The sequence below is a fragment of the Drosophila ananassae genome, chromosome XR (assembly GCF_017639315.1).
Source record: "Drosophila ananassae strain 14024-0371.13 chromosome XR, ASM1763931v2, whole genome shotgun sequence".
NCBI lineage: Eukaryota > Metazoa > Arthropoda > Insecta > Diptera > Drosophilidae > Drosophila > Drosophila ananassae.
In genome coordinates this window covers 17,726,793-17,745,687 of record NC_057932.1, presented here as the reverse complement: position 1 = coordinate 17,745,687, position 18,895 = coordinate 17,726,793, and the positions used below count along the sequence as shown (strand labels likewise).

General features: G+C 35.6%; 1 long non-coding RNA gene across 1 annotated transcript in view; it reads left to right on the top strand.

The window, feature by feature from the left end:
- The window catches only part of LOC26514162, a 36,058-nt gene extending 21,959 nt beyond the window's left edge, over window positions 1-14,099 (top strand). The window contains exons 4-7 of the long non-coding RNA XR_006507727.1: window positions 4,046-4,225; window positions 9,516-9,877; window positions 10,800-11,193; window positions 13,831-14,099. This is a non-coding gene — a long non-coding RNA (uncharacterized LOC26514162). The remainder of the gene's footprint in view (window positions 1-4,045; window positions 4,226-9,515; window positions 9,878-10,799; window positions 11,194-13,830) is intronic.
- The last annotated feature ends 4,796 nt before the right edge of the window (window positions 14,100-18,895 follow it).

Sequence of the window (18,895 nt, the reverse complement as noted above, 5' to 3'; positions counted from 1 at the left end):
TATTTCCGATCGGGTTCTTTCTTTCTTCGGTCGGATAGTTTGGTAGTTTTTTTTTTGTTTTTTTTTTGCCCACGATCATGATAAATTGGGTTTTAAGCCCTTGGTTTCTCGACTGGGGTTACGTGGTTTTTTTTTCTTCTATTTTGAAGGGGGACTGGGGGGTTGACTAGAGCCAACAGGTGGTTGTATTTATTTTAGTTTAAATTACTAATACTTTGTAATTATGGTTTTTAAAATATTTTTATAATTATTTTGGAAGCTTGTTGTATTTTATTTAATTTTTATAGATCTTATATCTTAACTTTTAATTATAATTTCTAGCCTAGATATTTTCTAAAAATTATTTAAGATTTATGAAACCTATCTAAACTAAACTATCTTTATTTTCATTAAAAATAATCACTTTTCTGCTATATCTCTAGTTTTTTAATTATTTAATAAACCCAAAACTGTATAAAATAATGGAAAGTTCCCGTTAATTCTTTCTTGAGATAAGTTTAATCGTACTATGATGTAAAATTAATGTTAAATGTGAAACTTAAATAGTTGGACTTCCTCAGAAATTGTTTTTGGGGGCATGTGATTATAAGAAATCGGACGCGTGAGTGTCGAGTGGGGTGTTGGACGCCGTCCATGGTGCCCATACCCCCCGAACTATAGAACTATAATACATAGAAACATATATAGAGAGAGTTCCGTCATAGCTTCAAGTTCCTAATCTAATCTATATACGCATAATCGTGCAATTCTATGGCCGTGCTTGACCTCGCCTCGGTTTAAACTATCGTTGAAAATGTAATAAAAATCATAAAAAATTAAAAGTGCCCCACGAATACATATTTTTTTTTATATACTATTAATATATATATGTACATATATAGTTTCGTCGTCACTCCAAAAGTGAATTCATTGAACTGCTGTTAATTCCCCTTGAGGGGACGGCAGATAACATTATACTACTCTATAGTTCCAAGTTCTTGATTAATTTTATGACTTTTGCCAGTCAAATGTCAAGGCGTATTATTAGAGGCGTGGATGTCTCAAAGATCCAGCATTCGAGGCATTTTTTATGACGTCTAAGTATTGCATTGAAACTAAACATTTCTAGTTCTTAGAAGCATAATCTTTTGCCAAAAATAAAACGTAAAATATACTTTAAAATTTAATCCTAAAATGGTCTTAATTCCCCATTTCCACACTCTCTGATTATGGCTCTGATTAAACAAAATTTCACAATTAAAAACAAAAGAATTGATCTTAAATAAACAAAATATTAAACCTTAAGTTGAAAAACTAAAAAATTGCGTGAACTGTTCCAGTTGCGATAAAAGTATGATTCAGAAGTTAAAATTATATATGTATATGTATGGTCCGCGATAACCAGATAGTTCATGAATAATACCATTTGAATAATTATTCTTTTCCCCATTTTTTCCTTCACGTTTCCATTCAGTCCAGTTTAGCACGCGCAAAGCGTTCGAAATTATTTAAGAGTGAAGAGTGAAGAGAGAGAAATACCAGAAATGCCGAGAAAATTCCAAATTGCTAAACGACACTAATCTAAGTTTTATTTAAATGACGAAACCCCCTTCTCATCCTAAAAAAAAAAAACAAAAAAAAAAAAAAACCAAAGACAGGCAAAAGTCGGAGCATGAGATGGAGATTGGATGTTGAATTTTTTATACATTTTGTTTTTTATGGGCCGAGTTGGGGATGGGGGATGCCAGTGTACCTGTTGCCAAGAAGTCGGCCTATAAGGGGAATATACACTGTAAGAAACTTTGGTTTCAAATTTGAAATTAACTATTTTTATTTAATATTGTATAAGTCTGTAAAGAAACTATTTTAGATTTGAGTATTTTTTTTCTTTAAAAAACAAATAAAATACTTACTACTTTTATGATCTATTCCTATTATTTTTCTCTCAGTGCCTGGCTATGATATCTATGATATCCCAGCTACTATCCCTCCTAAAGTCTTTGCATCTATTAGAATGTTTCATTAGGCGACCTTAAGCGGCCTCTTTTTTTTTTTCTCTCCCTTAGTTATAGTTTTTGTTTCTTTATTTTATTGTTGTTGTTGTTAGTGGTATTGTTTCTATTTCTTTTCAATATCTTTTTGTTGTTGTGGTACCTGTTCTTCGATCCGAACCGATCCGATCCGATCGGATCCGAAAATCTGGTGTTCAAACAGAATTTAGCCGACAATTAATACGAGGCTCGGGGTTCGTTGTCGTCTTCGTTTTATTTTATTTATTTATTATTTTTTTTTGTTCTTGTTTTTTGTATTTTTTTTTTTTTTTGGTTGGTTGGTTGATTTTTTTTTTTTTTGGTTATTTTATTTGGTGGCTCGTTTTGTTTCGGGTTTGCAGGTTTCGTTTCATTATGAGCGTTATGCTTGGGCATCTTTCAGATACAATATCTTAAAGTTTGTCTTCTTCATCTTCTCTCTCGCCTTTACTTTATTTCTGTGTTTTAGTGTTTTAGCGTTTTTTTTGTATAAATTTAATGAATGAGTTAATTCCACATTTCGTAGAACTGCCAATAATAATATTTAGTAGCCGCACAGATACAGATACAAAAAAAGATACGCAAAAGATCATTGAACTGCGCGCTCAACACAAAAAAAAAAATAAATCTACAACAGCGTATAAAAAAAAAAAAAAACAAGAACATTTTTGTAAATTAAAACAAAAACGAAACCTAATTAAGAGGATTTTTTTTTTCTGTTCCCAATTTGGCGGCCATAAATGCCAATTTTGTTGTGTATTTATAACACGTATGTAGACATTATTTCAAATAGACTTCACCTTATAGTACATGCTTGATCCAAAAAATTTCCATGACTGCAGCATTTTCATTTGCTTTCGATTTTCCAAATATTTATATTCGAAAAACGCATCTGACATGCATTTTTCAGTTTTATTTGGGAACAGAGCCAGCTGATTTTTGGGCAAGGTTGTTTCCATTCTATTTGGGTTTGTGGATTTTTGGATTTTTAGATTTTTAGATTTTTGGATTTTTAGTTTTTGGAATCCAGATGCCATGTTTTATTTACAGATTCATTATAAACCTAATGACAAGACAAGTCAAGGGGAATTTCGGGGTTTCATTTTGTATAATTATGATTTCCGTTTAAAGGAATGGGAAATGAGATATTAAAACAAGAAAGGAAAGCTAACTTCGGGCGGAGCCGAAGTTGATATACCCTTGCAGTTGAGTCGCAGTCCGCTAGGTGGCGCCACGCATCTTATATTATTAGATATATAAAAGATCGTATATAGTCGGCCGATCCTTATGAAATTTGGCATATCGAATTATTTTGCCAAAAGAGGAATCCATTGAAACTCCCATGCTTTTAACTTGAAAAACAACGAAGTTATAGCATTTCCGATCAATCAGTTATATGACAGCTATAGGATATAGTTGGCCGATCCTTATGAAATTCGACAAATCAGATTTTTTTTCCCAAAATTGAATCTGTACCAAATCCCATCTATCTAACTTAAAAAACACCAAAGTTATGCCAATTTCGATCGTTCTATGACAGCTATAGGATATAGTCGGCCGATCCTTACGAAATTTTGTACATAAGATATTTTGGTCAAATATAACATGTGTAGAAACTCCCAACCCTCTAACTTAAAAAACACCAAAGTTATGGCATTTCCGATCAATCAGTTATATGGCAGCTATAGGATATAGTCGACCGATCCCGGCCGTTCCGACTTATATACTGCCTGCAAAGGAAAGAAGGGTGTGTGCAAAGTTTCAACTCGATAGCTTTAAAACTGAGAGACTAGTTTGCGTAGAAACAGACAGACGGACAGACGGACAGACGGACAGACGGACCGACGGACAGACGGACAGACGGACATGCTCATATCGACTCAGGAGGTGATCCTGATCAAGAATATATATACTTTATAGGGTCGGAGATGTCTCCTTCACTGCGTTGCACACTTTTGACCAAAATTATAATACCCTCTGCAAGGGTATAAAAAATATTAAATAGTATATTTTATTTATTTACATTTTTTTTATAGGTTTTTTCTGGAAGCATCTCTTAAACGCAACAAATCTATTTCTGTCAAATAAGCAACCTATAAGCTGAAAAGTTACTGGGGCCCTCAACTTGAAGTGACAAACTACTTAGGACTTGAACAAAAAATTCCGATGTCATTTCCCTGCAAAGTTCTATACCGTCCATATATATTGAAAATACGGTGAGTTTGTATACTTTGATCTCCGGCTCATGGTGTCCAATATTTGGCCAGTCATTGCCAAGATTTTTTCGATCATTTAACTAGAGGTGGGCATGGGCTGAATTTTTCGACACGGCCCAACACGACACGACAGCTTAGTTTTTTTAGCACGCACGCACACGCACGGCCAAAAATTTTGCCAACACGGCCCAACACGAAAAATAATATTTACATTACAAAAAAAATTTTTTTTCTCGAAATTTTTAATGCTTCGTGTTTTGGAAGGTCGGCACGAAAACGCACGCACGCGTGTTAAATTTTACTTTTCAACACGAACACGCGAGGCCACGCGTGCGCACGCGTGCCACGACGAAAACACGAGCCCATGCCCACCTCTACATTTAACAGCAACTAATTATGAAGCAACCGCTTTTTTTTTGTCGTAATGTTTGCTCTCAAACAAACTAAACAAACAAATGAGAAAAAACACTATAAGAAGTATGCAAAAAAAAAATACTCTGCATACATTTAAAACTTATAATTCTTTTTTATGTAGTTTCTAGTTTTATATTTGAAGGTTAGCTTTGTTTGAAAATTACGAGTCTTTCAAACGCATTTGCTTTTTTACGATCAAAGTCAAAATTGTTTGAAAAGAAGTTTAATGGTTTGGTCTTGAAAAATATGCCTACAATTTTATGGTTTTTGATTGGATTTGATTATTTTTTGTTGGGTTTTACTCTTAAAGTTTTAAATTAAATGAATAAAATTAATATCGTTACTTAGTGAAGAAAGAACTAAAATAAAAGCAACAAATATTATCGTTTATATTCCGGCGGATATTGGTTATATCCGGCCTTCCATTGTTTCATATATTTTTTGAAAATAATTTTTTTTTATTTTTAAACTTTAATGCAACTTGAATTCGAAACCAAAAGCTCAAGGGAATGGAATTCCTTAAGAAGCCAAATGCAAATGAAATAATTCTAATCTAAAAGGAAGACCTTATCGATAAGTACAAGGGGTATATTCCTCCCCAAGGGAATATATATGGTTAGTTGGAAAAAAAAAAGAGGAAAAACAAACAAGGGTTCGTAACCCCGATTTCCGATTTCCAATGACCACCCTCCACAAAAGACCCCAACATTTTTTTATATAACTTTTTTTTCTTGTTTTTGGTTTTATTTATTTTTTTTTTTGCGAGGGTCACCCTCTGCGGTCGCCAAAGTCTGTTATCCATTCAAAGCAGTCGTTTCCGTTCATATTTGCAATTACAATTAAAAAGTACAGAGAACCAAAGTCCCTTAAAGCTATGGAATCGGAAATACTCTATTTTCGGGTAGGGCTTTACTTTTTGGGTTTCGAGATTACGACAAAATATTGGTGGAATTTTTGGAAAAGAATTTCGATAAGGTTAGTTTTTGTATCTAAACTATGGGGGTTATTAGATTATTTATTTTTTCATTAATGAGGTAATCTTATTTATTTTATAACTTTTTAAAGAAATAGTTGTTACTTTAAAGTGGGAGATCTTTGTTTGGTTTTTAGTTTTTTAATAATTATATATATTTTACTTATGGATTATTATTTTTTAAAAAATCCAAAGACTCCTCTTTAGTGTATAATTCCACTCGATAGCCGAGTGTTGAGTTCTCAGCTTAAGAAGCCGAAGAAAAATAAATACTAAAAGTACAACAAAGCCAGCCCACACAGAGCCACCGAGCCCAGCCAGCACTCATTTGGATTTCCATTTGAGTTCTCATTCTGATTCTCATTCGCGTTCTCAGGGCCTGTCAATGTCAAAGGTCAAAGTCTGGATTAATCATCAATCAAAGAGTTGCAAATAAACAGCCTAGAGACTAAAACCCAAAGACGTTCTCAGGCCACAAATTAATCGAGAAAAAAAATATTGTCCCATACGGTTATATTTTTTTTTCTAGTAACTATTTGATAATAAAAAAAAATCATCTGGGTTCTTTTTAGACGGAAATTTTGCGGTTTATTTTATATATTAGACGTAGAATGTAAACTTATCGCATTAGTTTTGAGAAAATCTATTATTCATGGGATTTATTTTGCTCAGAATTTATTCTTAAATAAATACGTACTATATTTATTATTAATTCCTAAAATATAACCATATCCTAGAGAGATAGTTTGCATATTTGGTTAAAAAAATAAAAAAAAGTATTCAGAGCAATTTCATGACTTTTGTTGTATGTTGTTACTGTTTGTTGTTGCTGCTTGTTTATGTTGCAAGTTGTTGTTGTTCCTGTTGATGTTGCTGCTGCCTCTTCTGCTTCTGCTGCTGCTTTCGCACATAATTGAAAGGAGTGAAGTGTTGTACGTGCGCCACATGCTTGCCATATGCCAAGGAGGCCCAGACCCGGGCCCAGGGCCCAGGCCCAGACCCAGGCCGAGGCCCGGAGACCAATTTATTTCGAAAAACAAAAATGCAGGTCACGAAATGTTTAACCCGAAAGCCAGAAAACACCGCACAACAAATGGGAAAATGAAAAAGGCAAACATGCATCCCAAAAGAAAGTCAAACATTCCGTCATTCATTCATTCATTCATTTAGTCATTCTGTCATTTAGTCAGTTTGGAAAGATTCGCCATAGGGGCTTTCGGCAAATATCCCTGTTTTTATACATATATGTATATACATATATTTTTTTTCCTTCTTGTTTTTGGACTGTTTTTGGGAAGTAACCCCTGGGACTAGTAGTCCTGCCAACTCCAACCCCTCGTCATATTTTTCGGCCATCCCGCATTTTTTGGAAAAACGCTGGTGTTGGCTATTTATTCTACATGGTTGTTGTTGTTTTTGCTTAAATGGACCAACATTGGCCAGGAGTTGTCTAGGGGTCGGCGACAGTGCGTTTCACATGCGTATGTTTGTCTGGCACGATTTGTTACCAAAAAGGATATCAAGGATAAAAGTATTTATAAATAGTTATTTTCTAATATTTATTTATTATATTTATTCATTTATTTAACTATAATCTAAATTTGTATTATTTTTTATTTTATTTTTATTTTTATTAATTTCTTGGATTAAATTTCTCCACTTGGCTATCTAGTTTAAATATTTTGAATAGAAAATATACATTTCTTTACATCTTTATATTAAATAAAATTATTCCTTGTATTCATATTATTTTCTATCACTATCTATTAATATTATTATTTTATATAAGAACCATAAAAAATTAAAAATACATAAAATTCCGGCAAGAATTATTAATTTAGAAAATAATTCCAATAGCCTACTCCCTCTACTCCCACTTCTCTACACCCTCCCCAATTAAAGTTATTTTCGTTATGACGCGCACTGTACTCCCTGCATTGCATAATTACCCTAATGGATGCAGTTGCGCCTTCCGTAGCCCTCCCACCCTACCCTCCTCTCGCCAGCCAGACAGCCAGCCAGCCCCCCTGGCTGATAGTTTTTATGAATCGTAAAATTCTTGTTATGCTGCAATTTACGTTTGTTTCTGATACGACTATTTTACGAGTTTTTAATTTTAACACGCAAAGGGAATATAACTCGCACATAAATTCAGTGCTGTGTTGGGAAATATATCGCCTGATTGCCACTTAATTGGCGAAAATGCATACTTCCCTCTAAAATGGTTATTTGTTCTTTAATTTTTAGACACTTATACTTTTTTTTTTTTTTTGGCTAATTATTCAAAGTGGAAGTGTCCACCCTTTCCCCCATTTATATATTTTTTTTGGCTCATCAAGAGGTCTTTGACCTGCAAAGGAATTAGTCAAAAAACTAAATGGATTGACAAGCGAAATGAAAGCGAAAATGGAAACTATATATAATATCTATAACTATATGGCGCAACGCCCACTCTTTTGTGGGCTTTTTGGCAGTTTTGGCCCCGTCTTCTTACCAACAATTCATCCATCAACACACTGGCGAAAGGGAGAGTCGTGCCAAGTATTGTCAAACGCGGCTAAAGATACTCGAAAGTATCTGTATCTCTCAACTGACAGCACAAAAGATACTTCTTTGAGGAGGGAAAGGTTTTCCGGAAAATGACAAATTTATACAACATTTTTCTATTATTTTTTTTTAGAGAAATTTATTTTAAAATTTCATTTAATTTATACAAAATATAACTATTATTTATTTTTTATTTCCAAAAATATAGTAAAGTCTGTACTATTTTATAAGTCACTTCCCAAACTCACTTTATTCATGGATCATTTAACTTATTGCTTATCGATTTGTTTTCCCAACGTCTTTCCTGGCGGCACTCTGCTTTAGTTTATTTTGGCCTGGTTAGCAATCAGTTGATTTTTGTGTCACACACACTCGCACACCCACCACACACACTCTCACGAGAAGAACCAAAATTGGAAAACCCAATAAAAAATAAAAAAAAAAAGAAACCAAAACCAAGGGCCGGAAAAATGATAAAAGACATTCTTTAGGTGGGTATTGTATAAGTATTGGATGTACGAGTTCTACCCCATCCCCCACCCTTCTTATAGTACCCCACTCCCACAAGAATTTCTAGTTTTTTTTTTTTTTTTCAATATTTCAATAATTTGCCGCAACAGGTTCAATGACTTGTGACTGCGACACTTTTTATTTTTTTTTGGTTTTTGTGACTGCTTCTTGTGCTTGGCAATGTACGGTAAATTTAATCATCATTATCACTATCGCCTAAAGGTAAAGAGGGGGGAGGGCGGGGTTAGAGGTGGGAGGGCGGGTTGACAAGTTTGGGCCATTGTCATTGCCAGTTTGCCACAGCACATCACTCAATTAACAAAAGCAGCCACGGCACGACAGGCAACTGAGGGGGGAGAAGAAAAAAAAATAAAAAACACACACATAATGTATCTCTCAGATACATTCTATAAATGCCACCCAAGCCCAACGCAGGTTCTACCAAAAAATACAGAAAAAACAAAAAAAAAAATAAACTAATAAAGCAGACACTACTTACCAACGCAACGACGAAAAAATACAAAAAAATACAAAAAAAAAAGAAAGTCTGAACTGTGCTCCCCTTAAGGGGGCAGCTTTATGAGTATGAGGGGGGGCCACATATAGAAAATATAGAAAGGAGAGGTCAAGTTACAAGTCGGCCCACAAAGATCAGCGTGCTAATGACCGACAATTGCAACAGAGTTTGTCTTCTGGTTTTTATTTATATTTTAATTTAGTTTACGAGACAAGTTGCCAAGCAAAGAAGGCAAGAAAGGTGCTTCTACAAAATATTTTAATAATTAATCATGTTATATTTAAAATCTAAAACTAAATACTAAATTTTCTTCTTATTTTTCACTTCAGTGTATGCAGATGCGGCCAAAGATTACAGCAGCTTTGGTTGGTCATCTTGTAAGGCTCTGATCTCCCGTCGCTCCTTGGCAGGGCTAATTACGATCACACTTGGCTGAACCCGCTGACCGCAGTTTTGGACCTGGATTTGTATTGGACCTGGATTGGGTTTTCTCGATGTCGCAAAACCAAAAACAAAATGAGAAGGAAAAAAATCCAGTTGTTGACAACTTAAGTAAGGCGACACCCCAGGTAGAATGGGTGTTCTTCAGGTACTCAGGATCTCTGCACATTTAAAACTCATCCTTTTCACATTTGGTTGTGGTGTGGTTGCAAAAACACAGGACACTTCAAGAAAATAAAGCAGATTCTTGGTAGGTATTTTTATTTAATTTAAATTACATTAAATTACATTTTAAAACAAAAGAAATAATAGAACTTGAGGAATATTATGTTCAAAAATATTTAACAACCATTTCCATATAATTTCTTTTGGTTTATAATCTTTTTAAAATTTTTAAAGATTTTTTTTGAAAAGAATTCCTTGCAAATTAAGCACTATTTTTTTTAGAGTGTTTTATATGCTGATATGATCGATCTGTTGCTGTTGAGTTTTTTGATCGATTGTCCCCCGCCCCGTCCATCTGTTGCTTTGAAGTGAAAACTCTCACTCTTCCGAATTCTCGGGGGTTTCGCCCATCATTCTAAACCATCTTGACTCGTGTCTTGCCAAACAAGCCCGGCTATTTGTTTTGGTTTTTGGCCCACTCGAAACAGCTGTCGAAAAAAGCAAAAAAAAAAAAAAATAAAAATAAATAAATACATAAAAGTATAAGAATAGAACTAATCGGGATTCAAGTAGAGAGAAAGGTGGTATATTCAAGGGGGAAAAACACACCCCAAAGTGCCATGGATTAGAAATCCCTTACAGCTTGTGGTTACTAAGACCCGGGGATTACGAGAGTGTTCTTTTTTTCCCTCCGATTTGGGAAATTATATCCCAACATCTTGATTATCATGTTTTCTTCAAAGTCAAGGAAGATAATAAGGATAAGTCCTGGCAGAAGTTTTAATGATCGAGTTATAGGGGAATACTGATTTGTATCTTAATTTGATCAGCTGGGAAAGATTGTGGAATGTTTATTTATTTATTTATTTTTTTAACAAAAGAATCTTTGCCAATTAGTTAAAATATTGCGTGTGGAAATCCCATTTTAAAAAAATCTTATGGATTTATATTACAATTGTTTTCATCAACAACTAATTTTTGGATGTTTTTTTTTTTGAAAACTTTAGTTCATAAAAAATGATTATGATTGGGGCAATCGATCGCCCCTTTGTTGTGGAGCGGTGGATGGTGGCCAGAAGCGATGGTTAACTAGTAGCCATCTGGAGCAGGACACACGCATGTGTTGGCCAAAAGTCATTTTGGCCATATCCAAGAAACAGGAACCTTCATAATTTAAGAGCACGAAACGAAACAAACCGAGACGAGACAAGACGTACCAACATCCAATAAACGTCAATCGGTTCTGGGCCGAAACCAAGCCAATCATGGCCCAAAGAACTCGTTTTCATTCGCCAAAAAGCGACAGATGTTGTTGTTTTTTTTTTTTATATGGTACTTGAATTGGAGTAATTACCAAATGCCAGGGCATACTGTACTCCTTGAAAATGTTTCCTTTATAAGGTAGGCCATCCTACCAATTTATTTGTTATTATTAATATACTTTATGTTTTTTGCTTTATGTCTCTTTAAAGGGGGGTACCAAATAACTCGCATTTTTACAAATTTAACAATTTTCCAGAATTTTCACGAGTTTTTCCGCATTTTTTCCTATTTTCCTAGAATTTTCTAAAATTTTCGGTATTTTTTTTAAATTTTTTAAATATTTCAGAGTTTTTTCAATTTTGTAGAGTTTTTCCTGAATTTTCCATAATGTTTTATTTTTTGCAATGACTTGCAGTTTTTTTTGCGCCTTCGAAAATTTCTTAAGTTTTGGCCGCTACCAGGCTCGAAGTACTAGGCGAACAGAAACGACTAGTAGGTGGATTCGATTTTTTGAAACAGTTTTTTGTGAATATCTCGGCCATTTCGCATCCAATCCAGGATTATGATAGGTCATAAAATGCGCAAAAATAAGGCGCATCGACCGGCAAACAGAACCATTTAAAATATCACAGGAAACACCAAAGGGAAATTAAATTACTGGGCCACGTCATTTTTTATAATTTGGAATGTGAATATCTTGGCAGTTTCAAAGCCGATCAGAAAATGGACTACACTTTTGGAACCAGGATCTTAATATCCTTCGATCTGCATCAAAGGATTTCGGAAATCTAACATCTTAGGGCTGAGCGGCAGCTGAATTTTAACTAAGGAAATTCATCACGATGAGTGACGTGGCCTACGATTTCAGAGGAATCCTGTGATGCAGTCCGAAGGATATTGCAGTCCTGATCTAGGATCATTACTTCGATTCCAGATCGGTTGCGAAATGGCCGAGATATAAACACTTGCAATTAAATTTTTATTCTTTTTGGCCAAATTTGTTTACCACTCGGTGTCAACTTGGCCAAGGCCAGATCTTGTTAGCCTCATAGATGGACCGTATTTTTGCGCATTTTATGACATATCGCGATCCTGGCTTGGATGCGAAATGGCCGAGATATTCACAAAAATCATTTTCGAAAAATCAAATCCACCTACTAGTCGTTTCTGTTCGCCTAGTACTTCGAGCCTGGTAGCGGCCGAAAATTGAAAATTTTTCAGCCACTTGAGGTCGTGACGTCACTCTGATCGTGACGTCACCACTCAAAAGTGTCCTGGCTACAATGGGGTGTGTCTTGGATACAGGTTTGTGCCTTAGCTGCAATGGTTTGTGTCTCGGGTCCGGTCACGGAGTGATGACGTCACAGGTGGAACCCAAATCCGTGACGTCACGGCTTAAAGTGGCTGAAAAATTTTCAAATTTCGCCCGCTACCAGGCTCGAAGTACTAGGCGAACAGAAACGACTAGTAGGTGGATTTGATTTTTTGAAAATGTTTTTTGTGAATATCTCGGCCATCTTGCGTCTAAGCCCGGATCGTGATAGCTCAAAAAATGCGCAAAAATACGGCCCATCTATGACGCTAACAAGATCTGGTGTTGGCCAAGTTAACACCGAGTGGGAAACAAATTTGGCCAAAAAGAATAAACATTTAATATCAAGTATTTATATCTCGGCCATTTCGCAACCGATCTGGAAACGAAGTACTGATCCTGGATCAGGACTGCAATATCCTTCGGACTGCATCACAGGATTCCTCCGAAATCGTAGACCACGTCACACATTCTGATAAATTTCCCATCCGAAAATTCTGCTGCCACTCAGCACACAGCTGTTCGATTTCCGAAATCCTTTGATGCAGATCGAAGGATATGAAAGTCCTGATTCCAAAATTGTAGCCCATTTTCAGATCGGCCTTGAAACTGCCGAGATATTCACATTCCAAATTATAAAAACTGACGTGTCCCGGTAATTTAATTTCCCTTTGGTGTTCCCTTTGACATTTTAAATGGTTCTGTTTGCCAGTCGATGCGCCTTTTTTTTGCGCATTTTATGACCCATCGCAATCCTGGATTGGATGCGAAATGGCCGAGATATTCACAAAAAACTGTTTCAAAAAATCGAATCCACCTACTAGTCGTTTCTGTTCGCCTAGTACTTCGAGCCTGGTAGCGGCCAAAACTTAGGAAATTTTCGGCCACTTAAGGCCGTGACGTCACAGCTTGAGCTTTGATGCGTGACGTCACAACTGGGTGGTGTCTTGGCTAAATCGACCAGGATCTTTGACACAGGTTTGTGTCTTGGATGAGATGGTTTGTGTCTTGGCTAATAAAAATTTAAAAAATTCGTCCACCTACTAGGCGTTTCTGTTCGCCTGGTACTCCAGGTCTGGTACACCTGGCCACAATGGACTTTTTCAAAAGGCTCCAAAAATGTGCAAGTCATTCAGAAAATAAAAAAATTATTGAAAATTCAGGAAAATTCAAGAAAATTCAGGAAAAGCTCTAAAAAAATTGGAAAAACTCTGGAATATTTAAAAAATTTAAAAAAAATACAGAAAATTTTAGAAACATCTAGGAAAATAGAAAAAAATGCGGAAAAACTTTTGAAAATTCTGCAATGTTGTTAAATTTGGAAATATATGATTTATTTGGTACCCCCCTTTTAATAAAAAGTACATTTTTCAAGTTTTTATTCAATTTAATACATATCATACAGGCTGATAGACTATACTAGACTATAACTAATCAATATCTACTATATCTAATCCATACAGGCGGGTTACAGGTTCCGACGCACATAACTGAAGATCATCCTTGGGTTGTGGGCGATGATCCTGTGTCGAAGAAACTGATCTTGATCCCTCAGGAGTTGCTCATAATCATCCAGTCCGTCATTCATCAGTCTACCATCAGCATAGGTCCGGTTTCCACCTGCAAATCGTCGATGGAGTCGTCGATTTCGTTGACAACTGCAAAGAAAATAAAAATTTGAATATCAATTATAATAAAACATAAAATATATAAATAATAATTAAAAACGAAATCATTTTTTACCCCTTATTTGCAAATATCTATGTAATTTCTTGGTAATCTAGGTATTGCACCACTTTGCAGAAATGGAGCTTCTAGAGCGTATATCTCGGGCATTTGTGGCCAGATCTGGCAACGCTGTGCATTTTTGGAATCAGGACTCACATGTCCTTCGAACTGTATCATTAGTTTTTCGATATCGAACAACTCATTTTCGACCCGATTTTCGAAAAAATGGAAAGGGGTTACATCACGTTTTTTTCCGATTTTTGCTGAAAAATTGATTGTCCGATTTCGGCGATCTTTGGATGCATTTCGACTAATTTTGGGGCGCTGATTCCGAAAATGTACAGCGTTGCCAGATCGGGCCACAAACGGCCGAGATACAGGCTCTACAAACTCTATTTCTGGTCCGATCTGGCAATGCTGTGCGTTTTTGGAATCAGGACTCACATGTCCTTCGAACTGCATCATTAGTTTTTCGATATCGAACAACTCATTTTCGACCCGATTTTCGAAAAAATGGAAAGGGGTTACATCACGTTTTTTTCCGATTTTTGCTGAAAAATTGATTGTCCGATTTCGGCGATCTTTGGATGCATTTCGACTAATTTTGGGGCGCTGATTCCGAAAATGTACAGCGTTGCCAGATCGGGCCACAAACGGCCGAGATACAGGCTCTAGAAACTCTATTTCTGGTCCGATCTGGCAACGCTGTGCGTTTTTGGAATCAGGACTCACATGTCCTTCGAACTGCATCATTAGTTTTTCGATATCGAACAACTCATTTTCGACCCGATTTTCGAAAAAATGGAAAGGGGTTACATCACGTTTTTTTCCGATTTTTGCTGAAAAATTGATTGTCCGATTTCGGCGATCTTTGGATGCATTTCGACTAATTTTGGGGCGCTGATTCCGAAAATGTACAGCGTTGCCAGATCGGGCCACAAACGGCCGAGATACAGGCTCTACAAACTCTATTTCTGGTCCGATCTGGCACCGCTGTGCGTTTTTGGAATCAGGACTCACATGTCCTTCGAACTGCATCATTAGTTTTTCGATATCGAACAACTCATTTTCGACCCGATTTTCGAAAAAATGGAAAGGGGTTACATCACGTTTTTTTCCGATTTTTGCTGAAAAATTGATTGTCCGATTTCGGCGATCTTTGGATGCATTTCGACTAATTTTGGGGCGCTGATTCCGAAAATGTACAGCGTTGCCAGATCGGGCCACAAACGGCCGAGATACAGGCTCTAGAAACTCTATTTCTGGTCCGATCTGGCAACGCTGTGCGTTTTTGGAATCAGGACTCACATGTCCTTCGAACTGCATCATTAGTTTTTCGATATCGAACAACTCATTTTCGACCCGATTCTCGAAAAAATGGAAAGGGGTTACATCACGTTTTTTTCCGATTTTTGCTGAAAAATTGATTGTCCGATTTCGGCGATCTTTGGATGCATTTCGACTAATTTTGGGGCGCTGATTCCGAAAATGTACAGCGTTGCCAGATCGGGCCACAAACGGCCGAGATACAGGCTCTAGAAACTCTATTTCTGGTCCGATCTGGCAACGCTGTGCATTGAAAATGTAACCCTCTTAGAAAAACAAAGAATATGGAATTTTTTTATTGAATTTTTTCATAATGTATAGACTATATTAAACTAAGCATGCGATAATTAATCTATACAGAGCTCAGAAATATGGACGATACTGAATATTGTGGAAATAATACTCCAGGACCCTCAAGTGTTATAAGTCCTATGTGTTATTCATACAATTCATTCATACAATGGACAACGACGCTCAAGATTCTTGGAGAAATGGATGAAATGATTATGTGGCGGAGGAGGTTGAATAACGGTTGATCTAAGTTTCGACGTTCTGCACTCGGCTGCAACTCGTTTTCCTGGAGAATAAAAACCAAGTTAGCCGATCACAATATTTTATTCGCCTGTTAAAGATATTTACTCACCGAAAAATGACTGTAGTAGTATAGAGCATCCCAAATTTTTGGAGCTTTGGATGTGGTTCCAGCTTCAGGTTATTGGTCGCCCTTCTCAGAGGGAGAATTTCCGTCATCCGGTTCCTTTTGGGAAAAAAATCAGTTAATAGGTATATAAATATTAACATAATTTTAATTTAGTAGTTAGTCAATCGGCATAAAAATATAGAGTAATATACATATATTTATATTTAAGTAACATGTTTTTTCTTAATAGTTTAATTGGAGTATTGCATTTTTAGGAATATAGTTTAGGAATTTAAATGTTCTTATGTCATACTTATTTTCATAATATTAATTATTTCGTTAATATATATATTCTATACATTTAGTTATTGTTGTATTTACAAAGATGTTAGATGGATTTCGACCATCTCCAAATATAAACTGTATGACTAATCCCTGAAATTTATTTCGGCTGGGTGAACAAACTGTAACACTGGAAACTCCTTGAAGATCCTGATCCAAAACAAAAAAAAACGGTAAACTGGTATTCAAGGCTTATGTATAGGATGATGTATAGAGATGGTTATTAACCCAGACGACGGTCAGTCTGTCTGCCTTTTTGTCTAAGAAACAGGATATTGCCTCAAAGGACTCTGGATTGGCAAGTCCTCCATTCGACATCCAGTTTTGAAAGTTTTTGTTCCATCTATATTCATTTTGATCCTATATAGCAGCTTTGTGTATTTTCCTGTATATTTTTGTGCTTTTGTTTTGATTCTCGTTTCTATACGCCAGCCACGCCTCCTCCCCGATCCGCTTCTTCCGCTCGAAAGCTTGATTTTGGACCTCCATCCACATAATGCCCCATCCCTTTTGAGGAAGACATTGAGTCATCGAGGGACAAGCCGCCGCCTGTTGCTTTTAAGCGTCTCAACTGTACTTGCCGCTGACGCTATAAATTAAAATTATGCTGTAAGCACACAGCCACAAAGGCGCACACGCACTCGCTAAAAAGAAAAAGATATAAAAAAGAAAGAAAAATTAAAAAAAAAAAAACGCACAAACTTAAGAAGTCCGGTTCGTTGGTTAAAAAAAAAATAAAAATAAGGTAAAGAAATGCAAACAAAACAGAAAGCAGAACCAAAACAATCGGGAAAATAAAAAGGTATTGGTTATATACACTAAAAAATAATACAAAAAATTATAATAACTAAAATATTAAACCTTTCAATTCCAAGTATAAAAATATATAATGAATAGCCGAACAATTAAAATAAAATGTATTAAATGTTGTCTTAATATTTTTTAATTGCTCTGTGTAAGTTCCTTCTCTTAATCAGTTAACCCTTTGTCATAATCTTTAACCCTTGACTAGTGGAAAGGGTAAAACAAGCAGAAGCAGATCAAAAAACAGAAGACGACAGTAAAAAAAAAATAAAAACAAGACCAAGAAACCAGAGGAACAACAGCAGCGACGGCTGGAAATTGCAGCTTGCAACATTAACATGTTTTATGTGCCACAGATCCGATCCAATCGGAACCAAACTTGAGGTTTATGCTGAGGTTTCTCGGACTCAATCCGAAAGATACTTAGCAAAGAGGGGGGCTTTGCGGAGTTAAGGGGCTTGCCCCGGGCTTTCCCTTTTCATAAATAAATATGTAAACATATATAGGAGTGTAGAGGAAGTCATTTAGTTCTCTTGCGGAAGGAAGTCGCGCCTGTTCCTCTTTGATTCAATTTAAACAAAAGACTCGTTTTTCTTTTAAAAAAAATATATACATATATGTATATTCGCATGGCATGAATGCAAATTGTGGCAGAAATGTTATTGAACTTTTTCTTTCAAGATCTTTGAAGTTCTATATATTGGGTATATAATATGATCTACATATAGGAATGGTTCTTGAAGGGGTGGAGGGCCAAAGGACAGAGTTTATAAGGCCATATGTCCAATGGAATCTCTTCCATGTGTTGGCAATAATTTCGTTTCCTTTAACATTCTTAATTTTTTGTAGTGTTGTTTTTGCTCCTGCAACGCCTACAAGTGTCTTTTACACTGAGAGAAATAGTTTTTTGGAAAATTTATATTATTTACGATTGATTTTTAAGATTCTAGTTTAGTTTTTGGTGGCTTTTTATCTGCATTTTCAATTAAAAATACTAATAGTTTTTTAAATACTAAAACAAAACATTGGTTTTAAAATAATTTAAAGAAAAAATTTTAAATTATAAAAATAAAAGAAATATAAAAGTTTCATGTACATACCTTTAAAACATAACGATATCCTAGTATCCTATTTTAGTATCCTTTAAATAAATAGTATTTCTTCAAGTGCATTTCCCATCTGGAGGCACTGAGGTAGCGACAAAAACGCTTTTAATTGCTTCATTTTCCAAACGTGCCCGGCACATGGAAATTTCAATGAAAATAAGAATCCATACGAGCCTTACCGCCTCCGTCCATTTTCTCCTCGGTACGGTTCGTTCGATCCGTTTCGGGCTCTTTTATTTTATTTATTGCAAACAAATGACATATCCAAGTGGCGGACTAAGTATCCACTTACAGGGCATCAAATTGCCGATGCAATTGTTTATTCCCGGGTACGACATACATGTACATACTGTATGGCCCGAAAGTCATTGAGAAGTCACAGATAATTTGATCTTTATGACGACGGTAATCCCATATATGTTTGTGCATATCGGGTCTGCGGGTTTCCTGGACGAGGTAGGTAAATGAAAATTCAACTGCGTGTTGCAAACAACAAACTGTAGACAAAAAAAAATCTTTTAAATCTGCAAACAAACAGGGAAAAAAAGAAAAACAAAAATCAACAAAAATTTATGGGATTTG